General features: G+C 46.7%; 1 long non-coding RNA gene across 1 annotated transcript; it reads right to left on the reverse strand.

Moving 5' to 3' along the window:
- Positions 1-409: 409 nt before the first annotated feature.
- LOC308675859 lies at positions 410-7,359 on the reverse strand. Its single transcript, XR_014028222.1, has 7 exons — positions 6,286-7,359; positions 5,330-6,088; positions 4,627-5,180; positions 3,537-4,429; positions 3,261-3,340; positions 2,041-2,665; positions 410-1,929 (listed from the first exon to the last, which is right to left on the reverse strand). It is a non-coding gene; the product is annotated as an uncharacterized lncRNA (long non-coding RNA).
- Positions 7,360-15,674: the final 8,315 nt, after the last annotated feature.

The following is a 15,674-nucleotide window of genomic DNA, read 5'->3' on the forward strand; positions in this document are numbered from 1 at the left end:
CCCGCGCTTCCCTCCCACGATACTCCCAGTTGCAGGAGCTATGCTGACCTTGCTGTTTGCCTGTGCACACCCCCAGCCCACCGCCACCCTGTTCCTCTTCCCCTCTTGTTTGAGTTGCAAGCCAATGTGTCTTTGTGAAGCCCCCTTGAGGTGCCCACCTCTCCCTCCCTGTTCCCCCCAACCCACTCTTGCCCGACTCCCCCCCCCAGTGGCCCCAGCAGCCGTGACTCCTGCCACTAATCCCTGTCTCTGGTACGGGGGAGAGAGCTGCAAGGCCCCAAAACCTGGGGAGCAGCCGCAGCCCACAAGCCCTGTGATCCCCCATCGCACACTCCCACGGCAGCTCCATGGCTTCAGCTTGCCACCCAATTGGCTGGGGGCTACCTATCCCTGCAGCCAATGGCCCAGGAGAAAGAGTGTCGGGTGAACTGATCAGGCCAAAGGGCAGAGGGCCAAGGGCCCATTGGTGGTGGTGGCTGGCTGGGGGAGGGCAGCGGAGGAGGAAGACTGTCGGTAAATGGGCTGAGGCGAGTGGCAGGGGTGAAGGAGGCGTGGCCAAGGGTCCGTGCCTAAGCATCCCCTTCCCCTCCCGAGGGGAGGTTTTTTCCCTGGTTCTAATAACCATCGCCAGGGCTAGATTTACGCCAGGCAGAAAACTATAAAATCTGTTACCAAGCACTGGCCACACTGGTGATTAAAAACGGCCAATGAGGATTTTTTCCTGGTTCTAAGAACCATTGCGCCATGGCTAAATTTACGCCAGGCAGAAAACTATAAAATCTATTATCGATCAACAGCCACACCTAAGATTAAAAAGGGCCATTGTGGTTTGCGTTATGGTTCTAATAAACATCGCCATGGCTAAATTTACGCCAGGCAGAAAACTATAAAATCTATTAATTAGCACTGGCCACACTGGTCATTTAAAAGGGCCAATGAGGTTTTATTTTTGGTTCTAAGAACCACCGCCAGGGCTAGATTTACGCCAGGCAGAAAACTATAAAATCTGTTACCAAGCACTGGCCACACTGGTCATTAAAAAGGGCCAATGAGGATTTTTTCCTGGTTCTAAGAACCATTGCGCCATGGCTAAATTTACGCCAGGCAGAAAACTATAAAATCTATTATCGATCAACAGCCACACCTAAGATTAAAAAGGGCCATTGTGGTTTGCGTTATGGTTCTAATAATCATCGCCATGGCTAAATTTATGCCAGGCAGAGAACTATAAAATGTATTAATTAGCACTGGCCACACTGGTCATTTAAAAGGGCCAATGAGTTTTTTTTCCTCCTGGTTCTAAGAACCATTGCAATGGCTAAATTTACAGCAGGCTATAATGGTATAAAATCTATCATCTAAAGATCAGTTGTGAGCATTCTTGATGGAGATCATATTCATTCTTGCATTCCATTCCTTCGGGCTGCCACCCGATTGGCTGGGGGCTATTATCCCTGCAGCCAACGGCCCGGGACAAAGATGGTTGGGTGAATTGGCCATGCCGAAGGGCAGAGGGCCAAGGGCTCCCAGGCTCATTCGGTCCCTGAGCAGACACTCTGCGAGACTTACACTGGGAGGGAGACCCTTTCGGTCCCTGAGTGAGCAGCCAGGGCGAAGCACACTGGAGGAGTCAGCAGCCCCCAAATGGAAGCCTCTCCCAGTCCCTGAGGATCCCCAGCTGAGTTTCAAAGTGGAAGGGAATCCTTTTGGATTGCTTCCCTCCCACCATCATGCCCTCAGAAATAATGTCAGTAGCAACCAGATCTTAGAACCAAAAGTCTCATATAGTTTCAGGCATTCTTCTAAGTCAGTTGTAAGCATTCTTGATGGGGATCATATTCATTCTTCCGTTCCATTCCTCCTTCTTCCATCGACGCTGCAGGCTGACGACTCAGTCTTCTGTCTTCTAAGGTGGTGCAGAGTACAGGCCTTTGAGATAAAAAAAAAACCACTAACATTATTTCAGTTGCCATTGGAGTTTTACTCCTAAGATTGCACAGTACAGTGATTACTATTAGCTGAGTTGCAGGTGTTACTTACATCACAGCCAAAGGCTAACAGGGCTTGAGCTGGAGACATTTTCATGTTCTCTTCTTTCTTCTTTTCTTTCTTCCTCTGCCATGCCCAGGAAATCTTCTCTCTACTGAGGAAACTTTGGCAGCAGATGTGCCATTGTTCCTCCCCTCAACCTGACTAAAAAACTACAAAATCTACAGATCAACGGACACACCTAGCATTAAAAACTGCCGCTGAGATTTTATTTTTGGTTCTAAGAACCACTGCCATGGCTAAATTTACACCAGGCAGAAAACTATAAAATGTATTAATTAGCACTGGCCACACTGGTCATTTAAAAGGGCCAATGAGGTTTTTTCCTGGTTCTAAGAACCATCGCCAGGGCTAAATTTACGCCAGGCAGAAAGCTATAAAATCTATAATCCATCAACCGCCATGCCTAGGATTAAAAAGGGCCATTGAGGATGTTTTTTTGCTTCTAATAACCATTGCCATCGCTAAATTTACAGCAGGCAAGAATGGTATAAAACCTATCATCTAAAGGTCAGTTGTGGGCATTCTTGATGGGGATCATATTCATTCTTCTTCCAGCGATGATGCAGCCTGACGACTGAATCTTCTGTCTTCTAAGGTGGTGCAGAGTACATGTCTTTGAGATAAAAAACCCTAACATTACTTGAACTGCCATTGGAGTTTTACAACTAAGAATGCATAGTACGTAGTGTTTACTTTTTTCCCTTCTTTCCTTTTGTTTCTTCCTCTGCCTTGCCCAGCAAGTCTTATCTATTTCAAGGAACCTTTGGCAGCAGGTGTTCCATTGTTCCTCCCCTCCACCTCAAAGACTCAAAAACTACAAAATCTTCTATAGCTCAACCGACACACCTAGCATTAAAAAGGGCCGTTGAGGTTTTAGCCATGGCTAAATTTACAACAGACAGAAAGCTATAAAATATTTTACCAAGCACTGGCCACACTGGTCATTTAAAAGGGCCAATGAGGTTTTTTTTCCTGGTTCTAAGAACCATCGTCAGGGCTAGATTTACGCCAGGCAGAAAACTATAAAACCTATTAATTAGCACTGGCCACATTAGTCATTTAAAAGGGCCAATGAGGTTTTATTTTTGGCTCTAAGAATCGTCGCCATGGCTAAATTTACATCAGGCAAGTATGGTATAAAACCTATCATCTAAAGGTCAGTTGTGATTAACTTGATGAAGTAGCATTCTTGACGATCATATTCTTACGTTCCATCCATCCTTCTTCCATCGATGACTCAGGATGACGACTCAGTCTTCTGTCTTCTAAAGTAGTGCAGAGTACATGTCTTTTGAGATAAAAAAACCTAACATCACTTCATTTGCCATTGGACTTTTACTCCTAAGAATGCACAGTACACAGTGATTACTATTAGCTGAGTTGCAGGTGTTACTTACCTAGGAAGGACCATCAAGTGGTGGAAGACCATCCACCTCCCTCCATATCCTAAAACTTTGAGGAATACAAGACTCGGCTAAACTTACCTCACAGCTTAGGAGGCCACGTCACAGCCAAAGGCTAACAGGGCTTGAGCTGGAGACATTTTCACGCTCTCTTCTTTCTTCTTCTTTCTTCCTCTCACATGCTGACCAAGTCTTCTCTCTTCTGAGGAACCTTTGGCAGCAGGTGTGCCATTGTTCCTCCCCTCAACCTCAAAGACTGAAATCTACAAAATCTTCTGCAGATCAACGGACACACCTAGCATTAATTAGTGCCGTTGAGGTTTCCTTCCTGGTTCTAAGAACCATCGCCAGGGCTAAATTTACGCCAGGCAGAAAACTATAAAATCCATTAATTAGCACTGGCCACACTGGTCATTTAAAAGGGCCAATGAGGTTTTTTTCCTGGTTCTAAGAACCATCGCCAGGGCTAGATTTACGCCAGGCAGAAAACTATAAAATCTATTACCAAGCAATGGCCACACTAGTCAGTTAAAAGGGCCAATGAGGTTTTTTTCCTGGTTCTAAGAACCATCGCCAGGGCTAGATTTACGCCAGGCAGAAAACTATAAAATCTATTGGTTAGCACTGGCCACACTGGTCATTTAAAAGGGCCAATGAGGTTTTATTTTTGGTTCTAAGAACCATCGCCAGGGATAAATTTACGCCAGGCAGAAAGCTATAAAATCTATAATCCATCAACAGCCATGCCAGGGATTAAAAAGGGCTATTGAGGATGTTTTTTTGCATCTAATAACCATTGCCATCGCTAAATTTACAGCAGGCAAGAATGGTATAAAACCTATCATCTAAAGGTCAGTTGTGGGCATTCTTGATGGGGATCATATTCATTCTTGAGTTCCATTCCTCCTTCTTCCATCGATGATGCAGGCTGACGACTGAATCTTCTGTCTTCTAAGATGGTGCAGAGTACATGTCTTTGAGATAAAAAAAAACCTAACATCACTTCAGTTGCCATTGGACTTTTACTCCTAAGAATGCACAGTACACAGTGCTTACTATTAGCTGAGTTGCAATTGTTACTTACCTAGGAAGGACCATCAAGTAGTGGAAGACCATCCACCTCCCTCCATATGCTAAAACCTAGAAGAATACAAGACTCGGCTAAACTTACCTCACAGCGTAGGAGGCCACGTCACAGCCAAAGGCTAACAGGGCTTCAGCTGGAGACATTTTCATCTTCTCTTCTTTCTTCTTTTGCTTTTGTTTCTTCCTCAGTCGTGCCCATCAAGCGTTGTCTCTTTCGAGGAAACTTTGGCAGCAGGTGTGCAATTCTTCCTCCGCTCAGTCTGCAAACCTAGGAAACCCTAACCTCTCTTATAGGATCAACGGCCACAGCTAACATTAACAAGGGCCGTTGAGGTTTTATTTTGGTTTCTAAAAACCATCAGTATGGCAAGAAAACAATACTGCATTCATGGAACAGTCAACAGTACTGAATGAAGCCACTCAAACATAAGTTGACAGCAAACTAGACTCCCTTCTGCTAGCCCTGGTGATGTTCCCTAGTTTGCTAATGAAACGTCTACATTGCAATGAATAACATCATCACGTTTACTTTCTGTTCTAAGAATTAAACAATCTGTCTTACTATTGGTGTCTTCTTCTTCGTCTACAGGTCAGTTTGGATTCATCAACGTTACTTCAGCTGCCGTTGGAGTTTTACTACTAAGAATGCACAGGAAACTCTGCTTACTATTACCTCAGAGACAGGTGTTATACTTATCTAGGCAAAAGGGACCATCAAGTTGTGGAAGACCATCCACCTCCCTCCATATCCCAAAACTTTGAAGAATACAAGGCTCGGCTAAACTTACCTCACAGGGCTTGAGCTGGAGACATTTTCTTGCTCTCTTCTTTCTTTTTTCTTCTTTCTTTTCTTCGTTCTTCCTCTGCCATGCCCAGCAAGTCTTCTCTCTTTCAAGGAACCTTTGGCAGCAAGTGTGCCATTGTTCCTCCCCTCAACCTCAGACTCAAAACTACAAAAGCTTCTATAGCTCAACCGACACACCTACCATTAAAAGGAGCCGTTGAGTTTTGCTTCCTGGTTCTAAGAACCATCGCCTGGGCTAGATTTACGCCAGGCAGAAAACTATAAAATCCATTAATTAGCACTGGCCACACTGGTCATTTAAAAGGGCCAATGAGGTTTTATTTCTGGTTCTAAGAACCATCGCCAGGGCTAGATTTATGCCAGGCAGAAAACTATAAAATCTATTACCAAGCAATGGCCACACTAGTCAGTTAAAAGGGCCAATGAGCTTTTATTTTTGGTTCTAAGAACCATCGCCAGGGATAAATTTACGCCAGACAGAAAGCTATAAAATCTATAATCCATCAACAGCCATGCCTAGGATTAAAAAGGGCCATTGAGGATGTTTTTTTGCTTCTAATAACCATTGCCATCGCTAAATTTACAGCAGGCAAGAATGGTATAAAACCTATCATCTAAAGGTTAGTTGTGGGCATTCTTGATGGGGATCATATTCATTCTTGCGTTCCATTCCTCCTTCTTCCAGCGATGATGCAGGCGGACGACTGAATCTTCTGTCTTCTAAGGTGGTGCAAGTACATGTCTTTGAGATAAAAAAACCCCTAACATTACTTGAACTGCCATTGGAGCTTTACTCCTAAGAATGCACAGTACACAGTGATTACTATTAGCTGAGTTGCAGGTGTTACTTACCTAGGAAGGACCATCAAGTGGTGGAAGACCATCCATCTCCCTCCATATCCTAAAACTTTGAGGAATACAAGACTCGGCTAAACTTACCTCACAGCTTAGGAGGCCACGTCACAGCCAAAGGCTAACAGGGCTTGAGCTGGAGACATTTTCACGCTCTCTTCTTTCTTCTTCTTTCTTCCTCTCACATGCTGACCAAGTCTTCTCTCTTCTGAGGAACCTTTGGCAGCAGGTGTGCCATTGTTCCTCCCCTCAACCTCAAAGACTGAAATCTACAAAATCTTCTGCAGATCAACGGACACACCTAGCATTAATTAGTGCCGTTGAGGTTTCCTTCCTGGTTCTAAGAACCATCGCCAGGGCTAAATTTACGCCAGGCAGAAAACTATAAAATCCATTAATTAGCACTGGCCACACTGGTCATTTAAAAGGGCCATTGAGGTTTCCTTCCTGGTTCTAAGAACCATTCCCATGGTTAAATTTACGCCAGGCAGAAAACTATAAAATCTATATAAATCACCGGCACACCTAGCATTAAAAAGGGCCAGTGAGATGATTTCTGGTTCTAAGAACCGACATCATGCCTAAATTAAGCCAGGCAAGAAATCTACTCAGGGTTTCAATGGCCACGTCTAGAATTAAAAAGGGCCACAGAGACTGATTTTCCAGTTCGAGGAACTAATGTGTCTCCCTAGCAAAAAATCTAATTATTAATTTATTGAGATGGCAATACCTCGTATTAAAGTGTGCCACCTGGTTTACTTTTGGTTTTAAGAGATCTGGCTGCTACTGACATTATTTTTCAGGTTATGATGGTAGGAGGGAAGCGATCCAAAAGGATTCCATTCCAGTTTGAGAGTCAGCTGGAGATCCTCAGAGACTGGGAGAGGCTTCCATCCAGGGTGTGCTTCGCCCTGGCTGCTCACTCAGGGACCGAAAGGGTCTCCCTCCCAGTGTGGGTCTCACAGAGTGTCAGCTTAGGGACCGAGTGAGCCTGGGAGCCGACTGGCCGCCTTCTCATTCAGGGTGAGTGTCCCAGAGTGGTAACTCAGGGACTGAAAGAACCCCCTCGGGAGGGGAATGGGTTGCTTAGGCACGGACCCTTGGCCACTCCTCCTTCGCCCCCTGCAACTCGCGTCAGCCCGTTTTTACCAGCAGCTTTCCTCCTCCGCTGCCCTCTCCAGCCAGCCAGTCACCTCTACCAATGGGCCCTTGGCCCTCTGCCCTTTGACCTGATCAGTTCACCCGACACTCTTTCTCCCGGACTGTTGGCTGCAGGGATAAGTAGCCCCCAGCCAATCGGGTGGCAGGCCAAAGCCGCGGAGCTGCGGGGGCAGCGTGCGATGGGGGATTGCAGGGCTTGTGGGCTGTGGCTGCTCCCCAGGTTTTGACGCCTTGCAGCTCTCTCGCCAGGACCAGAGTGAGGGGGAGTGGCAGCAGTAGTCACAGCTGCTTGGGCCACTGGGGGCGGCAGTCGGGCAAGAGTGGATTGGGGGTTACCAGGGAGGGAGGGGTGGGCACCACAAGGGGGCTTCACAAAGACACATTGGCTCACAACTCAAACAAGAGGGGAGCAGGAATAAGGCCGATGCAGGGGGTGGCGGCGGGTTGGGGGCGCTCACAGGCAAAAAGCAAGGCCAGCATAGCTGCTGCAACTGCGAGTGTCGTGGGAGGGAAGCGTGGGCAAATGACAAGGACTGGGGGGACTGCTGGAACTGCGAGCGTCTTGGGAGGGATGCGCGGGCAAATGGCATGTGCTGGGGGACTGCTGGAACTGCGAGCGCCGTGGGAGGGAACCGCGGGCAAATGCCATTTGCCTCCGCTTCTTTCCCAAGACGCTCGCAGTTCCAGCAGTCCCCCCAGTCCTTGCCATTTGCCCACACTTCCCTCCGATACTCCCAGTTGCAGCAGCTAAGTTGGCCCTGTTGTTTGCCTGTGCGCGCCCCCAGCCAGCCGCCACCCCCCCGCACCGCCATTGTTCCTCCTCCCCTCTTTCGTTTGAGTTGCAAGCCAATGTGTCTTGGTGAAGCCCCCTTGAGGAGCCCGCCCCTCCCTCCCTGCCCCCCCCCCCAAGTTTTAAGGCCTTGCAGCTCTCTCGCCAGGACCGGAGTGAAAGGGAGTGGTGGCAGGAGTCACAGCTGCTTGGGCCACTGGTGGTGGCAGTCGGGCAAGAGTGGATTGTGGGGGACAAGGGAGGGAGGGTTGGGCGCCTCAAGGGGGCTTCACAAAGACACATTGGCTCACAACTCAAACAAAAGAGGGGAGCAGGAACAAGGCCAGTGCAGGGGGTGGCAGCGGGCTGGGGTCGCTCACAGGCAAACAGCAAGGCCAGCATAGCTGCTGCAACTGCGAGTGTCGTGGGAGGGAAGCGTGGGCAAATGGCAAGGACTGGGGGGACTGCTGGAACTGCGAGCGTCTTGGGAAGGATGCGTGGGCAAATGGCATGTGCTGGGGGACTGCTGGAACTGCGAGCGCCATGGGAGGGAACCGCAGGCAAATGCCATTTGCCTCCGCTTCTTTCCCAAGACACTCACAGTTCCAGCAGTCCCCCCAGTCTTTGCCATTTGCCCGCGCTTCCCTCCCACGATACTCCCAGTTGCAGCAGCTACGCTGGCCTTGCTGTTTGCCTGTGAGCGCCCCCAGCCTGCTGCCACCCCCTGCACCGGCCTTGTTCCTGCTCCCCTCTTTTGTTTGAGTTGCGAGCCAATGTGTCTTTGTGAAGCCCCCTTGAGGAGCCCGCCCCTCCCTCCCTGGTCCCCCCAATCCACTCTTGCCCAACTGCCCCCCAGTGTCCCCAGCAGCTATGACTCCTGCCACTAATCCCCGTCTCTGGTACGGGCGAGAGAGCTGCAAGGCCCCAAAACCTGGGGAGCAGCCGCAGCCCACAAGCCCTGTGATCCCCCATCGCACACTCCCACGGCAGCTCCATGGCTTCAGCTTGCCACCCAATTGGCTGGGGGCTACCTATCCCTGCAGCCAATGGCCCAGGAGAAAGAGTGTCGGGTGAACTGATCAGGCCAAAGGGCAGAGGGCCAAGGGCCCATTGGTGGTGGTGGCTGGCTGGGGGAGGGCAGCGGAGGAGGAAGACTGTCGGTAAATGGGCTGAGGCGAGTGGCAGGGGTGAAGGAGGCGTGGCCAAGGGTCCGTGCCTAAGCATCCCCTTCCCCTCCCGAGGGGAGGTTTTTCCCCTGGTTCTAATAACCATCGCCAGGGCTAGATTTACGCCAGGCAGAAAACTATAAAATCTGTTACCAAGCACTGGCCACACTGGTGATTAAAAACGGCCAATGAGGATTTTTTCCTGGTTCTAAGAACCATTGCGCCATGGCTAAATTTACACCAGGCAGAAAACTATAAAATCTATTATCGATCAACAGCCACACCTAAGATTAAAAAGGGCCATTGTGGTTTGCGTTATGGTTCTAATAAACATCGCCATGGCTAAATTTACGCCAGGCAGAAAACTATTAAATCTATTAATTAGCACTGGCCACACTGGTCATTTAAAAGGGCCAATGAGGTTTTATTTTTGGTTCTAAGAACCACCGCCAGGGCTAGATTTACGCCAGGCAGAAAACTATAAAATCTGTTACCAAGCACTGGCCACACTGGTCATTAAAAAGGGCCAATGAGGATTTTTTCCTGGTTCTAAAAACCATTGCGCCATGGCTAAATTTACGCCAGGCAGAAAACTATAAAATCTATTATCGATCAACAGCCACACCTAAGATTAAAAAGGGCCATTGTGGTTTGCGGTATGGTTCTAATAACCATCGCCATCGCTAAATGTAGGTCAGGCAGAGAACTATAAAATGTATTAATTAGCACTGGCCACACTGGTCATTTAAAAGGGCCAATGATTTTTTTTCTCCTGGTTCTAAGAACCATTGCCTATGGCTAAATTTACAGCAGGCTATAATGGTATAAAATCTATCATCTAAAGATCAGTTGTGAGCATTCTTGATGGAGATCATATTCATTCTTGCGTTCCATTCCTTCGGGCTGCCACCCGATTGGCTGGGGGCTATTATGCCTGCAGCCAACGGCCCGGGACAAAGATGGTTGGGTGAATTGGCCATGCCGAAGGGCAGAGGGCCAAGGGCTCCCAGGCTCATTCAGTCCCTGAGCAGACACTCTGTGAAACCCACACTGGGAGGGAGACCCTTTCGGTCCCTGAGTGAGCAGCCAGGGCGAACCACACTGGAGGAGTCAGCAGCCCCCGGTTGGAAGCCTCTCCCAGTCCCTGAGGATCCCCAGCTGAGTCTCAAAGTGGAAGGGAATCCTTTTGGATTGCTTTCCTCCCACCATCATAACCTGAAAAATAATGTCAGTAGCAGCCAGATCTCATAGAACCAAAAGTCTCTTATAGTTTCAGCGAAAATCTATTACCAAGCACCGGCCACACTGGTCATTTAAAAGGGCCAATGAGGTTTTTTTCCTGGTTCTAAGAACCATTGCGCCATGGCTAAATTTACGCCAGGCAGAAAACTATAAAATCTATTATCAATCAACAGCCACACCTAAGATTAAAAACGGCCATTGAGGTTTGCTTTATGGTTCTAACAACCATTGCCACGGCTAGATTTATGCCAGGCAGAAAACTATAAAATCTATTACCAAGCACTGGCCACACTGGTCATTTAAAAGGGCCAATGAGGTTTTATTTCTGGTTCTAAAAACCTTAGCCATCGCTAAATTTACGCCAGGCAGAAAACTATAAAATCTATTGGTTAGCACTGGCCACACTGGTCATTTAAAAGGGCCAATGAGGTTTTATTTCTGGTTTAAGAACATTTGCCAGGGCTAAACTTACGCCAGGCAGAAAACTATAAAACCTATTACCAAGCAATGGCCACACTAGTCAGTTAAAAGGGCCAATGAGGTTTTATTTTTGCTTCTAATAACCATTGCCATCGCTAAATTTACAGCAGGCAAGAATGGTATAAAACCTATCATCTAAAGGTCAGTTGTGGGCATTCTTGATGGGGATCATATTCATTCTTGAGTTCCATTCCTCCTTCTTCCATCGATGATGCAGGCTGACGACTGAATCTTCTGTCTTCTAAGATAGTGCAGAGTACATGTCTTTGAGATAAAAAAAAACCTAACATCACTTCAGTTACCATTGGACTTTTACTCCTATGAATGCCCAATACACAGTGCTTACTATTAGCTGAGTTGCAATTGTTACTTACCTAGGAAGGACCATCAAGTAGTGGAAGACCATCCACCTCCCTCCATATGCTAAAACTTAGAAGAATACAAGACTCGGCTAAACTTACCTCACAGCGTAGGAGGCCACGTCACAGCCAAAGGCTAACAGGGCTTCAGCTGGAGACATTTTCATCTTCTCTTCTTTCTTCTTTTGCTTTTGTTTCTTCCTCAGTCGTGCCCATCAAGCGTTGTCTCTTTCGAGGAAACTTTGGCAGCAGGTGTGCAATTCTTCCTCCGCTCAGTCTGCAAAGCTAGAAAACCCTAACCTCTCTTATAGATCAACGGCCACAGCTAACATTAAAAAGGGCCGTTGAGGTTTTATTTCCGTTTCTAAAAATCATCACCAGGGCAAGAAAAAATACTGCATTCAAGGAACAGTCAACAATACTGAATGAAGCCCCTCAAACATAAGTTGACAGCAAACCAGACTCCCTTCTGCTAGCACTGATGATGTTCCCTAGTTTGCTAATGAAACGTCTACAAGCTCAGAGAGCACCAAGGATGCCTCATTTTAACTTTGAGCACTACATATTCTCTTTTATTCATTGCAATAAATAGCATCATCACATTTACTTTTGGTTCTAAGCATTAAACCATCTTACTATTGATGTCTTCTTCTTCGTCTACAGGTCAGTTTGGATTCATGCCTTTGAGATAAAAAAAAATCAATGTTACTTCAGCTGCCATTGGAGTTTTACTCCTAAGAATGCACAGGAAACACTGCTTACTATTACCTCAGAGCACCAAGGATGCCTTATTTCAACTGTGAGGTGGGAGGGAGGTGATCCCAAAGGATTGCCTTCCGGTTTGAGTCTTACTGAGGGGGTCCTCAGGCACTGGAGGAGGCTTGTAGCTGAGCGCTGTTGACTCTTCCAGTGTGATTCACCCTCACTGCTTGCTCAGGGACTGAAAGGGTCACCCAGGCCGATCCCAGATAGGACTTCCAGTGTGAGTTCCCCACAGTGTTTGCTCAGGGATTCAATGAGAAGGGTAGCAGTTTGACTCCCGGGCTCATTCAGTGTGAGTGTCAGAGTGGAAGCTCAGGGACTGAAAGACCTCCACCAGTAGGGGCATCACCATGCTTGTTGGTATATGCCAGGGGTAGGCAACCTCGGCTCTTTTATGATTCGTGGACTTCAACTCCCAGAATTCCTGAGTCAGCTATGCTGAGGGGAAAGGAAGAGTTTCCAAGCTGAGCTATGCTGGCTCAGGAATTCTGGGAGTTGAAGTCCACAAGTCATAAAAGAGCCGAGGTTGCCTACCTCTGGTATATGCAATGGAGTACTATTGCTCTTTTTACCACTGATACTTTATAAACATTTTTGCAGGAATAAACATGTTGGAAACAGTACCTGCCAGGCTTCCACATTTTCATGATATACTGGAGAATGAATTAAGCCATCTGTCTTCCTGCTGATGTCTTCTTCTTCCTCTATATGGATTCATGCCTTTGAAATTAAAAAAAAATCAACATCACCAAATGACCAGCTTATGTTCAGAGACTAGAAAAGCAATCAAAGAGGATTTTTGTTTTATCCTACCAGTGAAAGAAGACACTATACAATGAATTGAAACATTGTCCCCTTGAGAATTCCTGCAACTAGTTGTCTTGTACATGTTTTGCTTCTTTTAAGGACTTGAGCTGACTAGTGACCTCAGGTCCCAAGAAATCAGTTTATTCCTGAGATCAAGGTCAGCTCTTGAATAATTTTATCTTTACCTTTAAAAACTTTTAATTCTGACTTGCCTATGGTGGTTTGATCCTTTTAAAAGGTACATGGCTGAGATTACCCCAGGTTCCACCAATATTTTAAAATGTGCACCTTGGCTAAAATTACATCAAGATTACTTCAAGAGCTGACTTTATTTCAAGAAAGTAAAGTCAACTCCAGGACCTGAAGTAATTTTAGTTAACTTTTGCCTTTAGTTACTTAAAGCCACTAGTCCTCTACATGTTTTGCTTCTTTTAAGGATTTGAGACTTGACTAAAACTTCCTCAGGTCCAAAGAGCTGACTTTATTCAAGAAAGGGCAACTCCAGGGACTGAAGGCATTTTGCCTTTAAGCTAATTTTACTGCTTGTTCATCTGTATTCACCAAAATTTTAAGAACTTGCGCTTTGACTAGAATTACTTTGACACAGCTGTTTACGAAGACTGAGATCAGTATCTTTAGTGACCTGTGGTATTGGCGTCATTTGAATAAAGCTCCCTTGCGATTTTACCTCAGCCACCCCTGGCGTTTTACTCCAAAGAATACACGCCGCGCTTAAAATTACCACAGGTGCTATCTTGACTCCCCGAGAATAATAAGCTATTAATTAGCTACAGAATTCGCGCTCCCCTCCGTAACTTACAACTATAAAACTCTCCGCTAGAATTACCTCAAAGCTCAAAAGGCCCTGCTCGGCCTCGAGCTCGAGGACTTGGGCTGCGGGAACGCTGGAGAGACACTTCCCCCCCCCCCAGCACCCTGCAGCATCGTCTCTTTCGGGGACTGAAAGACGCGGTAGCGGCGTCGACTGCGCGCCCCGCGCGATCACTCTTTTTTTCTGTCACCTGAGGAGCCCGTCGACTTTTTAAATGTCCCCGCCTCTCGGAGAGAAGAACAGACCGCTCAGCCAATCTGAGGGACGCATTTTCGGAGCAGCCAATCACGGCCGTGCAGAAAAAAAGACCCCGCGAGCCGGTCCGAGGGTGCTGGGCGGGAAAGGCGCGCGCTAAAGCAAAGGTGTGAGCGCTCGGTTTTCCCGCCTCGCGGAGAGGTTGCCATGGAGACAGCGACGGCGTGCAGGAAGGCTCATAAGGGCCAGGTGTGCTTCGGCCGCACAGATGAAGGCGATTAGGATGGTCCCTTCTTGCAACAGAACTTTTTTTTTGCTCACGTTGAGCAGTTTCCTCCCTGCTTAAGATGCTCACTGTTTTTACAAAAAAATCTGAAAATGCAATACATACAACAAATAATAAAAATAAAATTATGGTTATATGTACAGCATAGCACAGGGGTCTTCAAACTTGGCCCTTTTGTCTTGTGGACTTCAACTCCCAGAATTCCTCAGCCAGGCACGCGTGAAGGCGATTGGACGGCTGCGACGTTGGGGGTGTGCGTGTGCGTATGTTTGCGTAATGCCTTCTCAAGGCTTCGCCCATCTAGGGGACTCTTGTCCCACCCGAAGACCCTTGGACTACAAATCCCATCCGTCAGGCAGCCGGCGGGTCTTCCCTTGTGCATGAGAGGCCGGAATAGGGTTGGAGGTTGCCTCCTCCCCCCACTCCCATCTTCAAAGGCCCAGTTTTTAAAATATCCCCATCATTTTTGCAGCAGTGTTTTTTTAGGATTGAGAGATCCAGAGGGGGACTTTGGGCTTCTACTGAGGAATGCTTTGGATTACATGTCCCATCAGCCACCTCCGGGGTGGGGTGGGGTGTTGATAAGGATGGTCCCTTCTTGCAAGAGAGCTTTTTTTTTTTTGCTCCTGTTGAGCAGGTTCCTCCTGCTTAAAATGCTGTTTTTACAAAAAACAAATCTGAAAATGTCATACCAAAAAAATAATAAAAATGAAATTATGGCTAAGTGTACAGTATATATGCTTTGGACTACAGTTCCCATTAGCCGTCCTTGGGGGTGGGGGTGATGGGGATTGCCTCTCTTGCAACAGATTGCCCTTCCCCTTGGTGGATCGTCCATCCCGTCCACCTAAAATTCAAAGCTCTTTTTCTGTTTTTTTGTTTGCATCTTCTCCACCGTGTTATAATCTTGCCAGGCAGCCCTTGGTTTTATTTTGAATGTTATTTTTTTTTCAGTCTTTTTTTCTTTAAGAAAAAAAAATCCAGGACTGGTTTGGTGTTTTTTTTACTTTGCTTTCTAGGAATTCTGCTAAAATGTTATAATAGAGTTCCTGATACATAGTGACTTGCCCAGTGAAATAAATTGACTCAAATTTGAAACTGTTTCTTCCTTTTTCTATTATTGGAACTCTTCCCTATCCACAGTTAGTTTTCAAAAGAGGTCTAATATGATATCCCAATCAGGCATATACATAGAATGAAGGCTACTGCTAAGCTTGTAAGCCGCCCTGAGTCTTCGGAGAAGGGCGGGATATAAATGGAATTAAAATAAATAAATAAAATAAATAAAGATTTTAATAAGTTTTAATGAGATCCCTGCCTTTTCAGTTTTGCACACTTTATCTTGTGAGCCCGTAATGTAAAAGAATCAAGATTCCTTCAGCTTTTTAAAATGTCTATTTGATTATTTTTTTTGGCC

This window comes from Vipera berus (genome assembly GCF_964194415.1).
Source record: "Vipera berus genome assembly, chromosome: 17".
NCBI lineage: Eukaryota > Metazoa > Chordata > Lepidosauria > Squamata > Viperidae > Vipera > Vipera berus.